General features: G+C 40.5%; 1 non-coding gene across 1 annotated transcript; it reads right to left on the bottom strand.

The window, feature by feature from the left end:
• Nucleotides 1–6,860: 6,860 nt before the first annotated feature.
• Nucleotides 6,861–6,922, bottom strand: LOC142875384 (U7 small nuclear RNA). The gene has a single exon (XR_012922755.1). It is a non-coding gene; the product is annotated as a U7 small nuclear RNA (small nuclear RNA).
• Between the last annotated feature and the right edge of the window lie 4,112 nt (nucleotides 6,923–11,034).

Below are 11,034 nucleotides of genomic sequence, written 5' to 3' on the forward strand. Positions count from 1 at the left end.
TGCCATGATAGTTATAATAGCTTCACTATTTTACTAAGTGCCAGGCATAGTGCTAAGCCCATAATAAATCTCACATACATCTAGCTCTTTTATTCTACCTTTAAGTAGCTTTCAATTATCTTTGTTTAAACAAACCAACTTCTGAAGCCAAGTTCACTTTGATAATAACTAATATATACAGTTCTTATAATATACCAGACATGTATATGTACTTTACATGTATTATTCTACTTAGCCTTCAAAATAACTCTGGATTGACACTAATACTTCACATAATTTATAGGTGAAAACTGAGGCCTAGAGAGGTTAAATAACTTCCCCAAGGTCACACAACTGATACCTAGCAGAACTAGGATTTGAACCCAGGAAGTCTGTCTCTAGGATCCTCCAAGACGCCATATGTAGAGAGGGCTAGTGATCTATACATAAGTCTTCTATTTTTTCCCACTATATTAAAACACAGGTTTTTGGGGTTTTTGCAACTTGATAATTTGCTACAGAGACCCTCCACTGCAATTTTGTTCTTTTCCTGTGATTTATAATTTGGGAATGTCATCACAATAACAAATCCCAACACAACTCACTGAGATAATGTGTCTCCCTACTATTTTTTTTTATTCATAGTAGAGGTTGGAGACAGTTATAGTGTGTGTGTGTGTGTGTGTGTGTGTGTGTGTGTGTGTGCACATCTGATTAAACAGGAAATAGTCATTGGAAGATGGAGAAACGCCATTAGGGGAAAGAGGCTGATGCCTTTGGCAATAGCTGGCAGGATCATCTGAAAGGGGATGTTATATGGATACAAGAAAAGATATCCATGGCTTGAACGAGTCCTTTACAACAAGGCACAGAGATGAGAAGTGGTGAAGACACTGTCTGAATGACAGGAATGCCAACTGTGGAGTCAAAGGTGAGTTGACTTCTGAAAAAAAATAGCTGGAGTCCAAGGTCACACTGGAGAAGCCCCAGTGAATTGTCCATGGCTAGTAGGAGGACAACCTGGCCACGATTCTAAGTCTTTTAATCTTGATGTTAGGAAAATTGGTTCACTTTACCGACATCTCTTATTTAATATTCTTTGAAGAATTTCTCTGTGGAGTGAGGCTGTTATCACAAACTAGTGTCTCCATTTCTGAGATGGAGAAAATAAGGTTTGAATGATTCAGCTGCTGGTCTGCAGCTCACCACAGTCCAGTATAACCAGGAAAATGGCTCATGATTCCAGAAGAGTTTCCTCTCCTCTCCGTCCGATCTCCCTCCTTAAGTCCTAGAGCAAACTTGAGTGTTTATGTGATGTCTGTCTGGGGCCAACATGAGCATGGAATAGGGCTCCTGCATATTTTATTCAGTATTTATGCATCTCAGAGGTGTTCCAGATTCAGTCTCAGAGCCAATTTGGCCATTGGCCACCGACTTCAGTTTCTCCAGAGGGAGGACTCACTGAGCAGCCAAAGGATTTTATTCCTGAGGAATTTAAATCACAATCCATCTCTGTTTGTTGGGTAAGAAAGAAGCAAAGGCTAATCTCATGGCTGTGAGAGTTTATAACTTATATGATACCATTTGGGACACACTGTCCTGGGCCCAGTGATTCTTGGCAAGTCAACAACATTTTTCCTCCAGTATCAAACCATTTGGGCTGCAGCCATAGTGACCAAATGCTCATGCTATGTGCTTCCTACACAGAGCCTCTCTCAGAGCTGTTCCTTGACAGATGCTGGTAAAAAAGATATGTTAATCACAGGAACACCTGTAGTGCCAGAAAGGACTAGAATTGGGAATAAGTGCCATTTGAGATCAGTCCTTGACTTCCCCAGTGTCTCATCAACTCCCTGAGCCTTTTGCTTGAGAGAGAGAAAGTGAAAGTTTTCTGTTGATTTATTCTCACCTAAATGCCTGAGGGAAAACTCTTGAGCAGTTCTAGGGAAAATCAACCCAGCTAGGAAACATCATCTGACCTTCCACCCTATATGAGATATCTTGATTTATACATGCTGCTTTGGAATATTTGGGAATGAATTTTGATCACTTTATCATTCATTATTCTGAAGTCATTGGGCCATTCCCATTCAGAAATGCACATTTCACTGGCATTATTTTAATAGGTGATATGAAGAAACACTGTTGACTTTTCTCCAGTATTCACAGTACTACAAAGCTCTTCAAACACACATTCTCTTGGGATTTTCACAAGGGCTCTATGAGGTAGGTTATTAATATTTCTAATTTGTTATTAGGAGAAGAAAGATTAGGGAAGGTAAATGAGTTGGCTAAAGCTACACAGGTGATAAGTGACAGACCTAGTACTTGAATGCAGGTATTCTGACTCTAACACCTAAATGCTTCTACTCTGTTTAGTGCTATTGATCATCAACCAAGAATAAACACACAGCTTAAAGTTTTCTTTATGACCCTTCCTTCTGTCTTTCTCTCCTATTCAGAGAGCAATAGCTCCAAGTTCCTGACTATCCCTGAAAGCTAACTTTCAGAGTTGCCTTCAATTTCATCTTGGTCAATTTATCCTGCATACCTGGTTCGAAGCCAAGTGGTCAGGTGAGTAACATTTTCCTTCAGTACACCTTTGAGATGGGACAAATCATTTTGTTTATCTCACCAGGAAAACAAGGAGGATGGCCAAGATGATTGTGATAGTTTCACCCAACTCAAACGTGTCAGATTTGCTGCTGTGTGGAGTGGCCTGTGCCAGGAATTGTCCTCTCCCCCGTGTGCTGCTGTCATTGCCTCCTCATCAGGCCCCACAGCTGTCCCTCTCCCATCTGCCTGAGGGCTCCAGCTGGAGTGGCCTCACCTGCCCACTGCTCTGAGAGTGTCTGGTGGAGCTTCACGGTCCCTATCTTCCAAATCTCAAAGTATTCACCTCCAGCTCCTACCCTTCCTTTTTTCTAACCTTCCTTTATCTCTAATCCATTGGTCCTCAATGGCGGCACTATTGCCCCCAGAAGAGATTTGAAAATTTTGGGGGTGAGTTTTGTCTTCCTAGTGTATTTTGTGTCAAATAATACATATTCTTTTGTTATAAATTACTTTCCTTTTATCTCTCCCTTATATAGCAATTGGCCCATCATATTGATTTAAAAATATGAATACGAGTAAGTCATATTATCTGTAAATTTCACTTTGGAATGGTTAAGGGGCAATATAAAATATTGATTGTAAAAGGGGGCTTTAGCTCCGGTAGGACCAAAAACCACTGTTTCCATCCTCATTGCTCCCCCCACTCAACTAACCTATGCCCACCTCAGACTTGTTTCAGGATATGCCATGAGCTTCCCATTCTGGAATTTATGTTTCTTCTGAGCACACCAGGCCAACATTCTAGTGGTTTCTGATCACCTCCATTAAGTTTTTCTATAACTGCAAGAATTTTGATGACTTTCTCCAATTGTGCTGATCACGGGCCATTTTGCTTCCCCATTTATTTTCTATGGGAGAAAGACCACACCTCTCTTGCAGAGTCATTGTGAGGATTAAGTGAGACGATGTGGTAAAGTGCTAGCAGAAGGATGAGCACCTGGTGTACACTCAGTAAGTATTAGGGTCTTACTTTTGGCCTTATACCTTTTCCCTTTTAAAAATTACTTTCTTAGGATAAATTTCTAGCATTAAGATTATAAGCGTATAAAAAAAAAGTTGGAACATTTTTATGCTTCTTTATAAATCTATAGCCAAACTGTATTCCAGAAAAGTTTTTAAAAAGTCCATTGACAAGGCTGCCAGCAGTTATGAGAGTGTCAATTTTACTAAAACCTCCATATTTGGGTGCTATAATTTAGAAAACATCGTGCGTTAGTAGATATTTCTTTGATAAGCATTGTCTTGCTTATTACAGGAACTTTATCTTCAATGAGTTCTTGGTTCTTACAGATACACAATGTTGATATTGTACAGTGAAAAGTATTTATCTTCATATACTTCTGTCTGTTGGATGTTTATTTGTGGGGCGAACTCCTCCATTCTTCTTTGTCAGTATGTCCTATCTTTGAGTGAAACACTAACTCTGCACATGGTTCAACATGGAGTTGTGTGGACATAGGTTAAGTAAATACTTTTTGTTTATTTATCTTTAAATTGTGACTTTGTTTTTTACCTGAAAATTGCTATTGTAGAAAAAGGAGGAAACTAGTGAAGAAAAAAACCACATATCTTTTGTATGTAATAGTTGCTGAAATAAGAATTTCCTCCTTCTTTGAACACTGTTTAGGTGGTGGTAGAATGGAAGGATCTTGCCTTTACCCTAGTAAAATTTATGTATATTAATGTCTTTTTGGATCCCTGAGGAATTTTCCATTGGGGGTTGGCAGAATGACATCTGGGAAGGAGGGGAAGGTTAGAAGGTAAGTAGAGACTTTGATTACTAAGAACTCCAGGAGTTCAGTGTCAGAGGAGTAGCTTAGCATTAGATTCAGTCCTATTTTCTTGTCAGTCCTAAAAAGGAGCTCTAGATTATAGGGCTTCCCTAGACAGGAAATAGGACTCTAATGAGAGGTTCCCAAATGAGAAGAACTCCTTGTAGAGAGGACAACTCTTTGTGTGATGACTCTTGGAGGAATAAAAGTAGGTTTCAGGGATTATGGGACTGGCCTCTGGGAGCACACATATGCAAGAAAAGTTGATTTTGAGACATAAGCTCAGGATGGAGTTATTAGGGTTCAAGAACCCTTTGACATCAAATACAAAATTGTGCATGTGCTGTGTATGTGTGTACATGCAGGCTTTAGGGAGAATGCCTATAGGTCTCATCAGATCTTCATAAAGATCTGTGACTCCAAAAAAGTAAGAATAGCTATAAAGGTGAATAATACTATCCAATTCTGAAGAAGGGGAGGAAATGGTACACAGCAAACTGATACCATTAGTTAACTCAGGAGTAAGGTGGGTTAGAGAGTAAGGAGGCTCTGAACTTTTAAAGAACAACTTCTCTGTATTGTTTGACTTACAAAAATGTGTATTTTTTACTTTCACAATTTATAAAAAAATTTTTTAAAAAAGAAAAATATCTTTTTTTAAAAAGAAAGAAGAAACCACTCTAAACTAAATAGAGTGTAGTGGTCCTCTCTGAGTGGCCAGTTACAGACAAACCACATGAGAAAGGACCCATCCAGGGAAGAGCTGGGAGCTAGAGCCAGAGAGAGTTCTGGGGAAGGTGGAGAGAACTTTCACTGGGTTGGGGATACCAGAAACCAAGGGGATATTTCCTTGGAGGCCAAGTGGGAAAGTGCTTTCTTCGTCTAGATAAACTAATGCAATTGATCTGAAAATGGATAAGGGTTAGTCCTGAGAGACGGGGAAGAGTGATGCTCAGAGCCAAACTCGGAAGTAGCTCACAGGGTCCAGCATTACGACAGAGCTGGCTTGGGTTGCACAACGCAGCCTAACACCCAGTCTTCTGGGAGCGGTGTTCTTTGAGGAGGTTCCCTGGGCCGTTTAGAAAGCAGGGAAGATCAATGAAGATGTAACTGAGCATTTAAGATCCTTTGGTTACTCAGTGGCTGCTTCTCCTAACTGGGTAGTGATAAAGTCCTCAAAATGAAAGAGGCCTAAATATTTATTTTGAAGGTCAGTGAGGAAAAGGAGGCCAAAGGTACTGTGTCCTCCATCACAGCACATCTTGATGGAAGAGGAAGCCCAAGGTATAAGGTAGGTGATAGAATAGGCAACCTTGAAAAGGAAAGCAAAGCAGGTTAAATTCTTGGGACCCATGAGAAGGAAGAGTGGGAAACAGAGGAGCAGGGGAAGGATGAGCGTCTGGCGGGAGACCCCCACCACCCTCTAACACACCAACTCATAAGAGCAGCTTGAGGTGAGTTTAAGGGTCAGAGAGGAGCTAACAGACAGCCAAGGAAGCAGGGCCCCAGGGCATGTGGTGGATATTCCCACATTCATCATGTAGACTGTTCTGGCTCCTGTTTCAGAATGTTCAATAGATCCCCATCCCATCCTGGTGGTCTCTAGGTCTGCCCAAATTTTTCTAGAGTTTAATGGCATTGAAGATGATTTGAAAGAAGTGGCTTGGAAGTTATTTTGTTCTCTTATTTTGGTTCAGGCAAAGTAGTGTTATTTCAGATTCCTGAAAACAGTCGCTACCCCTAAAATGGCATAATTTCCCTGTGCTCTTGGCCGTTGGGCCTCATTTCTTCTTCCACATGCCACCCCCCCAAAAGAAATTGATGCCTGTATTTTTAAAGTTGGACCTATATTTTTTAGCTTATGACTTTAAGTTTGATTAATGGAACTGCCACTTTGTTATTATTTATCAAAGATAAATTCATAATTACTGTTTGCTTAATGCCCTAAGGATTACAAAATACTTTTTAAGATACTTATTATCTGGTTTAAACTTCACTAAGATATGTCTTTAAAGGTATGTCTTACTGATAAGCAACTGAGGCTGTGAGAAGTTGAGTAAGTCACTGCAGGGAACTCAAGTAGGATGTGGTGGAGTCACTTTCAACTCCCTGTGTCAGACATTTCCCACTATCCCAGTCTGCTTGTGTATAGGCAAAAGATGGTTACTGTGGTCATAAGCACCTGGTCTTAGGAAGCACATCTCTTGGGTTCAAATCTCAGTACCACCACTGACCAGTCATATGACTGTAGAAGTGTCACTAAGCATCCATATGTATCAGTTTCCTTACCTGCAAACTGGTGATGTCATACTATTGCACAAGCCTTACAGGGTTGTGGTGAGGATTAAATGAGTTTATACATATAAAAACTCTTGGAACAGTTTGTGGCACACACAGGACACACTGTGAGTATAGCATTTGATACTATTAAGAACTCTCTACTTCTTTTTTTTTCCTTGTTTTTTTCTTCTTCGTGGGGCGGGGGCGGGGTGGGTGGGTCTTCCGGTGAGGACCAGAAAACCTGCTAGATGAATTCTAAAACAGCTGTAACACTAAGAACTCTTGACTTCTAAGAGATTTTCTGCTGAAATGATCCTGTTCTATATGCATCTCATTCTGCTTTTACTTGGAGAGGCGGGGGAAGAAAAATAGCTGCTTCCCTGATAGAACTAGACTGATCCTCTCTGGAACTATCCACAGATTTTCTCCAGGACGAAGGGATTAACATGTGGAATATAGATCGTCTGGGCTGAAAGCGACCTTAGACTAGTCTGGCTCCCTCCCACTCTGAGGAGGAGGCTGGAATCCAGAGGGTCACACAGGCGACTGATGTCTGAGCTGTCTCCTGGCTCCTAATCTAGAGCTCTGGCTTTGATCTACAGACCACGGACATGGCACTCTTTTTCAGCTCAAAGGACAAAACAGCTTTCTTGTTCCTTAGGAAATAGTCACATCTGCACTGCAAACGTTTTTTAAAATCAAGTGGGAGATTGTTATAACATGTGGTTAGAAAAGTGGAAAGGAAAAGATGATTACTTACTTGTGTGGAAGCTACAGTTAGATTTTTGATACAGAGGCTATTTTAAGTGCTTTTTAAGGAAGTAGGAAAAATATTCTGTGCATTAAGACTTCAAAGAAGAAAAACAAAATCCAAATGTACTGTTTTATGTATTTATTTTCCCACCTTCAAAGTGCTCAGAGGAAGTGAGTAGAAACTGAAGATTTAACCAAATGTAAAGAAAAAATTGTTCTGAGATTGCATTTGAATTGAAATTGACATTTCTGGTCACCTGGCAAGCTCTTAAAGAAGGAAGAAAATTGTTTTCCATCCTCTAATACAAATGTTAGCAAGCTTTGGATTATTCATTTGAGACATTTTATAATGCCATTAAAAGGCATGTCAGTGATTGGACTTTCAATTTGTGCATTGTAATGTATGGGAGATAAAAGTAATTATGTTTGGCATGCAGCTACTTTATAAAAAATAAGGGAACATGTAGTTCATTTGTGAACAAAGACTTTAGTTTTCTCAATATGGGATGAGAAGCAGAGATTTAAAGATTTAAAGGGCAGAGGCATAACTGACTCCCAAAGAGACCCTGCAAAATCTTTGAACCTCTAAAAAGTGACAGGTTTCCTAGTATGAATGTGAGGAAATTTGTCCATGAGATGTAAACAAAAGTTTTCCTTGAAGAAACAAAATTTAAACCATAGATAGGCTATACAAATTATGGTGATTTGTCATTATTTCTGAGCCTTGTGACCTGCCTTATATCTTTAAGTTATACCCAGACTAGCAAACTGGGGTGTGAGCAGGCCTACCCCTAATTTATGTGATATGTGACAATAGTACAAACGGTGGCCCACATACATGAATCCCTGTATTTACCAGTGATAAATAAGCTAACAAACTGCTCAACAAAATATGTTCTATCTTATTACTTTGATAATGTATCTTCTTGTCTACTGCCCTGGGGTGAGGTGTCCCTGGAAGGGAGTTTATTATCTTTTATGACAAAGACCAGAATAAAGACACTGGGACCGATCCATGGCTCGGGGCACACGTTGTTATGCATTTCCTGGGGTAATTCTGATTTCAAATACGTCATTCTGTCATTTGACCATATATTAGGCTACAGGTTGTAGTTTTTAGTTGATCACTGGGTGCAAATGTGTGATTGTTGAGGATTTCTGAAGATGTCAGCATTTGTATTTTTCTGGGATAATTCTTCTTTGTATGAAACTGTCATGAGCATTGCAGGACTTTTAGCATCCCTGATCCTTTTCCACTAAATGCCAACAGAAGACCTCAGTCATTGACAAGTAAAAATGTTCCAATTTTCTTTCCTTCCTCTCCTCTCCTCTCCTCTCCTCTCCTCTCCTCTCCTCTCCTCTCCTCTCCTCTCCTCTCCTCTCCTCTCCTTTCTTCTCTTCTTCTTTTCTTTTCTTTTTTCTTTTGGGTTTTGCTCTGTTGCCCAGGCTGGAATACAGTGGTGCAGTCATAGCTCACTGCAGCCTCAAGCTCCTGGGCTCCAGCAATTCTCCTGCCTCAGCTCCCAGAATAGCTGGGATTACAGGCTCACACTACCACACGCAGCCCCATTCGTTTTCATATGCCCCATGGAGGGGGTGGTACTGCCCTGGTGTAAAACCTCTGGAAGATAATATCTTCAGTATTTCCCATCAACTGCAATGGTTAACATTTATTGAACACTTCCTACATATACAACACTGTCTTGGGCTTTGGGTTGAAAGCAGAGGCTTGATCTGGTGACATGCAAAGGTTTGTTGTCAGTGGCATCAATAGAATAGCTAAGGAGAAGTTACAAAAATTGCTTCTTAGATTTGTATGGTCTTAAATCTGTATTGTCACAGATTATGGAGCCCTATAATGATACATTAAAATTTTAAGAGCACTGGCATTTTCCTCATCCTGCATTTGATCTGTAAAGAATATAGTAGTGATTTTTCATTACGATCATTGTGTTAGTATTTTTATTTGCAAGAAACAGGCACCTACTCAATTCTCTTCAAATAATCAGAGATTTATTGTATGGACACCCTTGAGAATCAGTAATATTGGACAGTCTCATGGCAAGGACCCATGGGAACTGAGGAATAGCTTCCCAATCAGTCCTCACAGGGAGAGGATGGAATCAGGTGTGTAAACTAGATCATCTCAGGTCCAGTGCAATTCTGGAGATTTACCTGGATGTCCCCTTAGCAGCTGGAATTGCCAATCCCAACTGAGGTGCTCTTCAATTACAGGGAGTCAGCTCTCTGGCTTTGTTAATTACTGAACTAACCACCTTCCTCTCTAATACATATATCTTCAAGTTTCTGCTTACTTGGAGCTCCTTTTCTGTTCTTGTTCTCCTCCTCCTCCACCACCACCACCTCCTCCTCCTCCTCTTCCTCCTCTTCCTCTTCCTTTCCTACTTTAATGGCTTTTGCTTTCTTATATCTTCTGACTCCTCTATGGCTTTTACTTACTCATGACTTCTGTTAACTCATGACCTCTGCTGCTTCATAGCATTTGATACTTGCTTACTCTCTGCACATCTTCCTGCCTCTGCACCTTTCCCATGCCTCAAGTTCAAATTCTCTCTAAAAAATAAATCAGATTGGTCCAGACAGTGACTATCCTTTGTATGGAACAAATCTCTCATACCAAAGCTTGAGCTGTTCTTTGGCTTAATCAGTGGTACGTAAAGCCACCACCAGGGACATGTCTGGGGATGCTGCCCTCATCTTTGAGCATGGTGTCTGTCTGGAGCTGACGGGCAGCCCTCCAGTACAGCCATATAAAGTGGCACAGGACAAGAAGGTGCTTTGCAATGTGAATGGAAGAAACACATATGGACAAAGAAGTGTGGAAGGATAGGAAATTCCAATTTATAGGACATGGAAACCTAGGTTTAATTTGTTGTTCTATTTTTTCAGTTAAAGTGAGAAAATTATCTTTTTCTCCTTTAAAAGCACCATATAAAATTTGATTACAAAAGACTTTAGTAACCTTGAACACTTGATTTAAGTGGTTTGAGCTTAGTTATCTGTACAATAGGGCTGCACAGAGCATCAAATGATGTTCTCATGAGATAATAGCTATGAAAGGGCTTTATGTATGCCAATCCTCCAAATGATTCTTACGAGGTGTTTGGAGTCCTTTAAAATCCCCTCCCCCCAAACTTACTCTCTCTTTCCTATTGGCATTAGTCTGTGCTTCAGTTGGCAATTTCACACAGATGGCACATGTGCTTTCTGTAGTGGCAAATCATGTGGGTGCCGGAACCTAACTGGCATCATCTTCTCTAAAACTTGGAATTTGTTAGGAGGTTCTCCTGGGAGGATTCCTATATGGTGGTTTCACCCACAGGCCCTGGGTTCCAGGCCTGAACACAGGCTCCTGCAATGGCTTCAGGATGATCACAGTCATCCCAAGCCCAGGGTGCAATGCCCTGGCCAGAACCAGGAGGGAAACAAACCGTTAGCACAGAAAAACACCCCAATATACTGACAGATGCTCCTTTGAAAAAAAGACAAGGTGAGAAAGAGTCATAGCCAAGGAATCTTCAGCTCAGTTCTTTTGCAAAATCTAATCTCAGATTTGTGATTTCTAACCTCCTGGTATGAAAGACTCAGACTTTAATGCCTGGCAGGGGGGGAA

Source organism: Microcebus murinus, chromosome 1 (genome assembly GCF_040939455.1).
Source record: "Microcebus murinus isolate Inina chromosome 1, M.murinus_Inina_mat1.0, whole genome shotgun sequence".
Lineage (NCBI taxonomy): Eukaryota > Metazoa > Chordata > Mammalia > Primates > Cheirogaleidae > Microcebus > Microcebus murinus.